Genomic DNA, 6,964 nt, shown 5'->3' on the forward strand with positions numbered 1-6,964 from the left:
AAATAGGCATAATAGAATTTGGAGTGCTGGGAATGACGGATGCGATCATACCAGCACTAACGCACCGGATCCTATCAGAACTCCGTAGTTAAGCGTGCTTGGGCGAGAGTAGTACTAGGATGGGTGACCCCCGGGGAAGTCCTCGTGTTGCATCCCTTCCTTTTTTTACCTTTAAAATTCAGTTTAATTTTGCCGGTTCGAACGGCGAATCTTTTTATTTTTCCTCTTGGCGGAAACGAGAAATGGGGCAAGGCGCAGGGGCGCGCGTGCGGGGTGTGACGGGCGGCGCAGGAGAAAGATGCATAATAGAATTTGGAGTGCTGTGAATGACAGATGCGATCATACCAGCACTAACACACCGGATCCCATCAGACCTCCAAAGTTAGCATGCTTGGGCGAGAGTAGTGTTGCATCCCTTCCTTTTTTTCCATTAAAATTCAGTTTAATTTTGCCGGTTCGATCAGCGAATCTTTTTGTTTTTCCTCTTGGCGGATACGAGAAAGGGGGCAAGGCGCAGGGGCGCGCGTGTGGGGTGTGACGAGCGGCGGAGGAGAAAGTGGCATAATAGAATTAACAGTGCTGGGAATGACGAATGCGATCATACCAGCTCTAACGAACCGTGTCCCATCAGAACTCCGAAGTTAAGCGTGCTTTAGCGAGAATAGTATTAGGATGGGTGACTCCCTAGGAAGTTCTCGTGTTGCATCCCTTCCTTTTTTTTTCCTTTAAAATTCGGTTTAATTTTGCTAGTTCGATCGGCGAATCTTTTTGTGTTTCTCTTGGCGGAAACGAGAAAGGGGGCGAGGCGCGGGGTCGCGCATGGGGTTTGTGACTGGCGACGCAGGAGAAAGAGGCATAATAGAATTTGGAGTGCTGGGAATGACGGATGCGATCATACCAGCACTAACGCACCGAATCCTATCAGAACTTCGAAGATAAGCGTTCTTGGGCGAGAGTAGTACTAGGATGGGTGACCCCCTGGGAAGTCCTTGTGTTGCATCCCTTCTTTTTTTTTTTCCTTTAAAATTCAATTTAATTTTTCCGGTTCGATCGGCGAATCTTTTAGTTTTTCCTCTTGGAGGAAACGAAAAAGGGGGCAAGGCGCAGGGGCGCGCGTGCGGGGTGTGACGGGCGGCGGAGGAGAAAGAGGCATAATAGAATTTGGAGTGCTGGAAATGACGGATGCGATCATACTAGCCCTAACGCACCGGATCACATCGAAACTCTGAAGTTAAGTGTGCTTGGGCGAGAGTATTACTAGGATGGGTGACCCCTTGGGAAGTCCTCGTGTTGCATCCCTTCCTTTTTTTTTTCTTTAAAATTTGGTTCAATTTTGTCGATTCGATCGCCAAATCTTTTTGTTTTTCCTCTTGGCAGAAACGAGAAAGGGGGTAAGGCGCAGGGGCGCGCGTGCGGGGTGTGACTGGCGGCACAGGGGAAAGAGGTTTAATAGAATTTGAAGTTTTGAGAATGACGGATGCGATTATACCTGCACTAACGCTCCGGATCCCATCAGAACTCCGAAGGTAAGCGCGTTGGGGTGAGTGTAGTACTAGGATGGGTGACCCCTTGTGAATTTCTCGTGTTGCATCCCTTTCTTTTTCTTTTTTTCTTTAAAATTTGGTTTAATTTTGCCGGTTCGATCGGCGAATCTTTTTGTTTTTCTCTTGGCGGAAACGAGAAAGGGTGCGAGGCACGAGGGCGCACGTGCGGGGTGTGACGGGCGGCACAGGAGAAAGAGGCTTAATAGAATTTGGAGTGCTAACAATGATGGATGCGATCATACCAGCACTAACGCACCGGATCCCATTATAACTCCGAATTTTAGCGTGCTTGGGAGAGAGTAGTACCAGGATGGGTGACCCTTGGGAAGTCTTCGTGTTGCATCCCTACTTTTTTTTTCCTTTAAAATTCGGTTTAATTTTGACAGTTCGATCGACGAATCTTTTTGTTTTTCTCTTTGCGGAAACGAGAAAAAGGGCGATGCACGAGGGCGCACGTGGGGGGTATTACGGGCGGTGCAGGAGAAGAAGGCTTAATAGAATTTGGAGTGCTGAGAATGACGGATGCGATCATACCAGCACTAACGCACCTGATCCCATCAGACCTCCAAAGTTAGCGTGCTTGGGCGAGAGTAGTACTAGGATGGGTGACCCGTGGGAAGTCCTCGTGTTGCATCCCTTCCTTTTTTTGTCCTTTAAAATTCGGTTTAATTTTGACGGTTCGATCGACGAATCTTTTTGTTTTAGCTCTTGGCGGAAACAAGAAAGGGGGCGAGGCGTTGAGGCTCGCGTGCGGGGTGTGACGGGCGTCGCAGGAGAAAGAGGCATAATAGAATTAGGAGTGCTAGCAATGACGGATGCAATCATACCAGCACTAACGCACCGGATCCCATCAGAATTCCGAATTTAAGCGTGCTTGGGCGAGAATATTACTAGGATGGGTGACCCCCTGGGAAGTCCTCGTGTTGCATCCCTTTCTTTCTTTTTTTCTTTAAAATTTGGTTTAATTTTGCCGGTTCGATCGGCGAATCATTTTGTTTTTCGTCTGGGCGGAAACGAGAAAGGGGGAAAGGCGCAGGGGCGCGCGTGCGGGGTGTGACGGGCGGCGGAGGAGAAAGAGGCATAATAGAATTTGGTGTGCTGGGAATGACGGATGCGATCATACCAGCACTGACGCACCGGATCCCATCAGAAGTCCGTAGCTAAGCGTGCTTGGGCGAGAGTAGTACTAGGATGGGTGACCCCCTGGGAAGTCCTTGTGTTACATCCCTTCTTTTTTTTCCTATAAAATTCGGTATAATTTTGCGGAAACAAGAAAGTGGGCGAGGCGCGGAGGCCTGCGTGCGGGGTGTGACGGGCGGCGCAGGAGAAAGTGGCTTAATAGAATTTGGAGTGCCAGAAATGATGGATGCTATCATACCAGCACTAACGCACCGGATCCAATATGAACGCCGAAGTTAAGCGTGCTTGGGCGAGTGTAGTACTTGGATGGGTGAACCCCTGGGAAGTGCTCGTGTTGCATCCCTTCCTTTTTTTTCTTTTAAAATTCGGTTTAATTTTGCCGGTTCGATCGCCGATTCTTTTTGTTTTTCCTCTTGGTGGAAACGAGAAAGGGGGCAAGGCCCAGGGGCACGCGTGCGGGGTGTGACGGGCGGCGGAGGAGAAAGAGGCATAATAGAATTTGGAGTGCTGGGATTGACGGATGCGATCATACCAACACTAACGCACCGCATCCCATCGGAACTCCGAAGTTAAGCTTGCTTGGGCGAGAGTTGTACTAGGATGGGTGACCCCATGGGAAGTCCTCGTGTTGCATCCCTTTCTTTTTTTTTCTTTTAAAATTCAGTTTAATTTTGCCGGTTCGATCGGCGAATCTTTTTGTTTATTCTCTTGGCGGAAACAAGAAAGGGGGCGAGGCGCGGAGGCCCGCGAGCGGGGTGTGACGGGCGTCGCAGGAGAAAGTGACGGGCGTCACACGCAAAGGCCTGCGTGCGGGGTGTGAGGGGCGTCACACGCGAAGGCCCGCGTGCGGGGTGTGACGGGCGGCGCATGAGAAAGATGCTTAATAGAATTTGGAGTGCTGGGAATGACGGATGCGATCATACGACTACTAACGCACCGGATCCCATCAGAAATCCGAAGTTAAGTGTGCTAGGGCGAGAGTAGTACTAGGATGGGTGACCCCCTGGAAAATCTTCGTGTATCATCCCTTCCTTTTTTTTCCTTTAAAATTCGATTTAATTTTGCCGGTTCAATCGGCGAATCTTTTTACTTTTCTTTTGGGGGAAACGAGAAAGGAATCGAGGCGCGGGGGCGTGCGTGCGGGGTGTGACGTGCGGCGCAGGAGAAAGAGGCATAATAGAATTTGGAGTGCTAGGAATAACGGATGCGATCATACCCCCACTAACGCACCGGATCCCATCAGAAATCCGAAGTTAAGCGTGCTTGGGCGAGAGTAGTACTAGGATGGCTGACCCTCTGGGAAGTCCTCGTGTTTTATTCCTTCCTTTTTTTTCCTTTAAAATTCGGTTTAATTTTGTCGGTTCGATCGGCGAATCTTTTGTTTTTTCTCTTGGTGGAAACGAGAAACGGGGCGAGTCATGGGGGCGTGCGTGCGGGGTGTGATGGGGGGCGCAGGAGAAAGAGGCTTAATAGAATTTGGAGTGCTGCGAATGACGGATGCGATCATACCAGCACTAACGCACCGTATCCCATCAGAACTCCGAAGTTAAACGTGCTTGGGCGAGAGTAGTACTAGGATGGGTGACCCCCTCGGAAGTCCTCGTGTTGCCTCCCTTCCTTTTTTTTTCCTTTAAAATTCGGTTTAATTTTGTCGGTTTAATCAGCGAATCTTTTTGTTTTACCTCTTGGCGGAAACAAGAAAGGGGGTGAGGCGTGGAGTCCCGCATGCGGGGTGTGACGGGCGGCGCAGGAGAAAGAGGGTTAATAGAATTTGGATTGCTAGGAATGACGGATGCGATCATTTCAGCACTAACACACCGGATTCCATCAGAACTCTGAAGTTAAGCGTGCTTGAGCGAGAGCAGTACTAGGATGGGTGACCCCCTGGGAAGTCCTCGTGATGCATTCTTTTTTTTTAAAAAAAAATTTGGTTTAATTTTATCGGTTCGATTGGCAAATCTATTTGTTTTTCGTTTTGGTAGAAACGAGAAAGGGGGTGAGACTCGGGGCCGTGCGTGCGGGGTGTGACGGGCGGCGCAGGAGAATGAGGCTTAATAGAATTTGGAGTGTTAGTAATGACGGTTGCGATCATAGCAGCACTAACGCACCGGATCCCATCATAACTCTGAAGTTAAGCGTGCTTGGGCGAGAGTAGTACTAGGATGGGTGACCCCCTGGGAAGTCCTCGTGTTGCATTCCCTTTTTTTTTTCCTTTAAAATTCGATTTAATTTTTTCGGTTCGATCGGCTAATCATTTTGTTTTTCCACTTGGCAGAAAAAAAAATGAGGGCGAGGTGCGGAGTCCCGCGTGCGGGGTGTGACGGGCGGCGCAGGAGAAATAGGCATAATAGAATTTGGAGTGCTGGGAATGACGGATGCGATCATACCAGCACTAACACACCGGATCCCATCAGAACTCCGAAGTTTAGCGTACTTGGGCGAGACTAGTACTACGATGGGTGACCCCCTGGGAAGTCCTCGTGTTGCATCCCTTCCTTTTTTTTTCCTTCAAAATTCGGTTTAATTTTGCCCGTTTGATCGACGAATCTTTTTGTTCTTCCTCTTGGCGGAAACAAGAAAGGGGGCGAGGCGCGGACTCCCACGTGCGGGGTGTGATGGGCGGCGCAGGAAAAAGAGGCTTAATAGAATTTGGAGTGCTGGGAATGACAGATGCGATCATACCAGCACTAACGCACTGGATCCCATCAGAACTTCGAAGTTAAGCGTGCTTCGGCGAGAGTAGTACGAGGATGGGTGATCCCCTGGGAAGTCCTCGTGTTGCTTCCCTTCCTTTTTTTTTCCTTTAAAATTTGGTTTAATTTTGCCGGTTCAATCGGCGAATCTTTTTATTTTACCTCTTGGCGGAAACAAGAAAAGGGGCGAGGCGCGGAGGCCCGCATGCGGGGTGCGACGGGCGGCGCAGGAGAAAGAGGCTTAATAGAATTTGGAGTGCTAGGAATGACAGATGTGATCATATCATCACTAATGCATCGGATCATATCAGAACTCCAAAGTTGAGCGTGCTTGGGCGAGAGTAGTACTAGGATGGGTGACCCCCTGGGAAGTCCTCGTGTTGCATTCCTTTCTTTTTTTTTCCTTTAAAATTCGGTTTAATTTTGTCGGTTCGATCGGCGAATCTTTTTGTTTTTCCTTTTGGCAGAAACAAGAAAGAGGGCGAAGCGCGGAGGCCCGCGTGCGGGGTGTGACGGGCGGCGCAGGATATAAAGGCTTAATAGAATTTGGAGTGCTGGAAATGACGGATGTGATCGTACCAACACTAATGCACCGCATCTCTTCAGAACTCCAAAGTTGAGTGTGTTTGGGCGAGAGTAGTACAAGGATGGGTGAACCCCTGGGAAGTCCTCGTGTTGCATCCCTTCCTTTTTTTTTCCTTTAAAATTCGATTTAATTTTGCCGGTTCGATCGGCAAATCTTATTGTTTTTCCTCTTAGCGAAAACGAGAGCGAGTGCGGGGCATGACGATCTGCGCAGGAGAAAGAGGCTTAATAGAATTTGGAGTGCTGTGAATGAAGGATGCAATTATACCAGCACTAACACATCGGATCTCATCAGAACTCTAAAGTTAAGCGTGCTAGGGCCAGAGTAGTGCTGGCTGACCCCTTGAGAAGTCCTCGTGTTGCATCCCTTCTTTTTTTTTTCCTTTAAAATTCGATTTAATTTTGCCGGTTCTATCGTCGAATCTTTTTATTTTTCTCTTGGGGGAAATGAGAAAGGGGGCGAGGCGCGGGGGCATGCTTGCGGGTTTTGACGGGCGGCACAGGAGAAAGAGGCATAATAGAGATCATACCAGCACTAATTAAACGGATCCCATCAAAACTATGAAGTTAAGCGTGCTTGGGCGAGTGTATTACTAGGATGGGTGACCCCCTGTAAAGTCCTCGTGTTGCATCCCTTTCTTTTTTTTTTTCCTTTAAAATTCGGTAGAATTTTGCCAGTTCGATCGGCGAGTCTTTTTATTTTTCTCTTGGGGGAAAGGAGAAAGGGGGCGAGGCGCGGGGGTGTGCTTGCGGGGTGTGACGGGCGGTGCAGGAGAAAGAGGCTTAATAGAATTTGGAGTGCTGGGAATGATGATTGCGTTCACACCAGCACTAACGCACCAGATCCCATCAGAACTCCTAAGTTAAGCGTGCTTGGGCGAGAGTAGTACTAGGGTGACCCCCTGGTAAGTCCTCGTGTTGCATCCCTTTTTTTTTTCCTTTAAAATTCAGTTTAATTTTGCCGGTTCGATCGGCGAATTTTTTGTTTTTTCTCTTGGCGGA

At 48.9% G+C, this 6,964-nt stretch overlaps 15 non-coding genes and 7 pseudogenes across 15 annotated transcripts; all 22 read left to right on the forward strand.

Moving 5' to 3' along the window:
• The first annotated feature begins 37 nt into the window (after window positions 1-37).
• On the forward strand, window positions 38-156 carry LOC124885954. The gene has a single exon (XR_007043104.1). It is a non-coding gene; the product is annotated as a 5S ribosomal RNA (ribosomal RNA).
• A 434-nt stretch (window positions 157-590) lies between these two features.
• LOC124886114 lies at window positions 591-709 on the forward strand (annotated as a pseudogene).
• Window positions 710-884: 175 nt separating this feature from the next.
• LOC124886348 lies at window positions 885-1,003 on the forward strand. Its single transcript, XR_007043434.1, has one exon. It is a non-coding gene; the product is annotated as a 5S ribosomal RNA (ribosomal RNA).
• Window positions 1,004-1,180: 177 nt separating this feature from the next.
• LOC124886041 lies at window positions 1,181-1,299 on the forward strand. Its single transcript, XR_007043190.1, has one exon. It is a non-coding gene; the product is annotated as a 5S ribosomal RNA (ribosomal RNA).
• Window positions 1,300-1,475: 176 nt separating this feature from the next.
• Window positions 1,476-1,594, forward strand: LOC124886014. The gene has a single exon (XR_007043164.1). It is a non-coding gene; the product is annotated as a 5S ribosomal RNA (ribosomal RNA).
• Window positions 1,595-1,772: 178 nt separating this feature from the next.
• LOC124886091 lies at window positions 1,773-1,890 on the forward strand (annotated as a pseudogene).
• Window positions 1,891-2,064: 174 nt separating this feature from the next.
• Window positions 2,065-2,181, forward strand: LOC124886028. Its single transcript, XR_007043178.1, has one exon. It is a non-coding gene; the product is annotated as a 5S ribosomal RNA (ribosomal RNA).
• Window positions 2,182-2,357: 176 nt separating this feature from the next.
• On the forward strand, window positions 2,358-2,476 carry LOC124886327. The gene has a single exon (XR_007043413.1). It is a non-coding gene; the product is annotated as a 5S ribosomal RNA (ribosomal RNA).
• Window positions 2,477-2,653: 177 nt separating this feature from the next.
• On the forward strand, window positions 2,654-2,772 carry LOC124886228. The gene has a single exon (XR_007043314.1). It is a non-coding gene; the product is annotated as a 5S ribosomal RNA (ribosomal RNA).
• Window positions 2,773-2,908: 136 nt separating this feature from the next.
• Window positions 2,909-3,027, forward strand: LOC124885986. Its single transcript, XR_007043136.1, has one exon. It is a non-coding gene; the product is annotated as a 5S ribosomal RNA (ribosomal RNA).
• Window positions 3,028-3,202: 175 nt separating this feature from the next.
• On the forward strand, window positions 3,203-3,321 carry LOC124885978. Its single transcript, XR_007043128.1, has one exon. It is a non-coding gene; the product is annotated as a 5S ribosomal RNA (ribosomal RNA).
• A 272-nt stretch (window positions 3,322-3,593) lies between these two features.
• LOC124886098 lies at window positions 3,594-3,712 on the forward strand (annotated as a pseudogene).
• A 174-nt stretch (window positions 3,713-3,886) lies between these two features.
• Window positions 3,887-4,005, forward strand: LOC124886030. Its single transcript, XR_007043180.1, has one exon. It is a non-coding gene; the product is annotated as a 5S ribosomal RNA (ribosomal RNA).
• Window positions 4,006-4,179: 174 nt separating this feature from the next.
• Window positions 4,180-4,298, forward strand: LOC124886295. The gene has a single exon (XR_007043381.1). It is a non-coding gene; the product is annotated as a 5S ribosomal RNA (ribosomal RNA).
• Window positions 4,299-4,474: 176 nt separating this feature from the next.
• LOC124885939 lies at window positions 4,475-4,593 on the forward strand. Its single transcript, XR_007043089.1, has one exon. It is a non-coding gene; the product is annotated as a 5S ribosomal RNA (ribosomal RNA).
• A 171-nt stretch (window positions 4,594-4,764) lies between these two features.
• On the forward strand, window positions 4,765-4,883 carry LOC124885952. The gene has a single exon (XR_007043102.1). It is a non-coding gene; the product is annotated as a 5S ribosomal RNA (ribosomal RNA).
• Window positions 4,884-5,057: 174 nt separating this feature from the next.
• Window positions 5,058-5,176, forward strand: LOC124886088. Its single transcript, XR_007043221.1, has one exon. It is a non-coding gene; the product is annotated as a 5S ribosomal RNA (ribosomal RNA).
• A 176-nt stretch (window positions 5,177-5,352) lies between these two features.
• LOC124886015 lies at window positions 5,353-5,471 on the forward strand. Its single transcript, XR_007043165.1, has one exon. It is a non-coding gene; the product is annotated as a 5S ribosomal RNA (ribosomal RNA).
• A 176-nt stretch (window positions 5,472-5,647) lies between these two features.
• Window positions 5,648-5,766, forward strand: LOC124886078 (annotated as a pseudogene).
• Window positions 5,767-5,942: 176 nt separating this feature from the next.
• Window positions 5,943-6,061, forward strand: LOC124886105 (annotated as a pseudogene).
• Window positions 6,062-6,216: 155 nt separating this feature from the next.
• On the forward strand, window positions 6,217-6,330 carry LOC124886118 (annotated as a pseudogene).
• Window positions 6,331-6,774: 444 nt separating this feature from the next.
• On the forward strand, window positions 6,775-6,889 carry LOC124886100 (annotated as a pseudogene).
• The last annotated feature ends 75 nt before the right edge of the window (window positions 6,890-6,964 follow it).

Source organism: Capsicum annuum, chromosome 7 (genome assembly GCF_002878395.1).
Source record: "Capsicum annuum cultivar UCD-10X-F1 chromosome 7, UCD10Xv1.1, whole genome shotgun sequence".
Classification (NCBI taxonomy): Eukaryota; Viridiplantae; Streptophyta; class Magnoliopsida; order Solanales; family Solanaceae; genus Capsicum; species Capsicum annuum.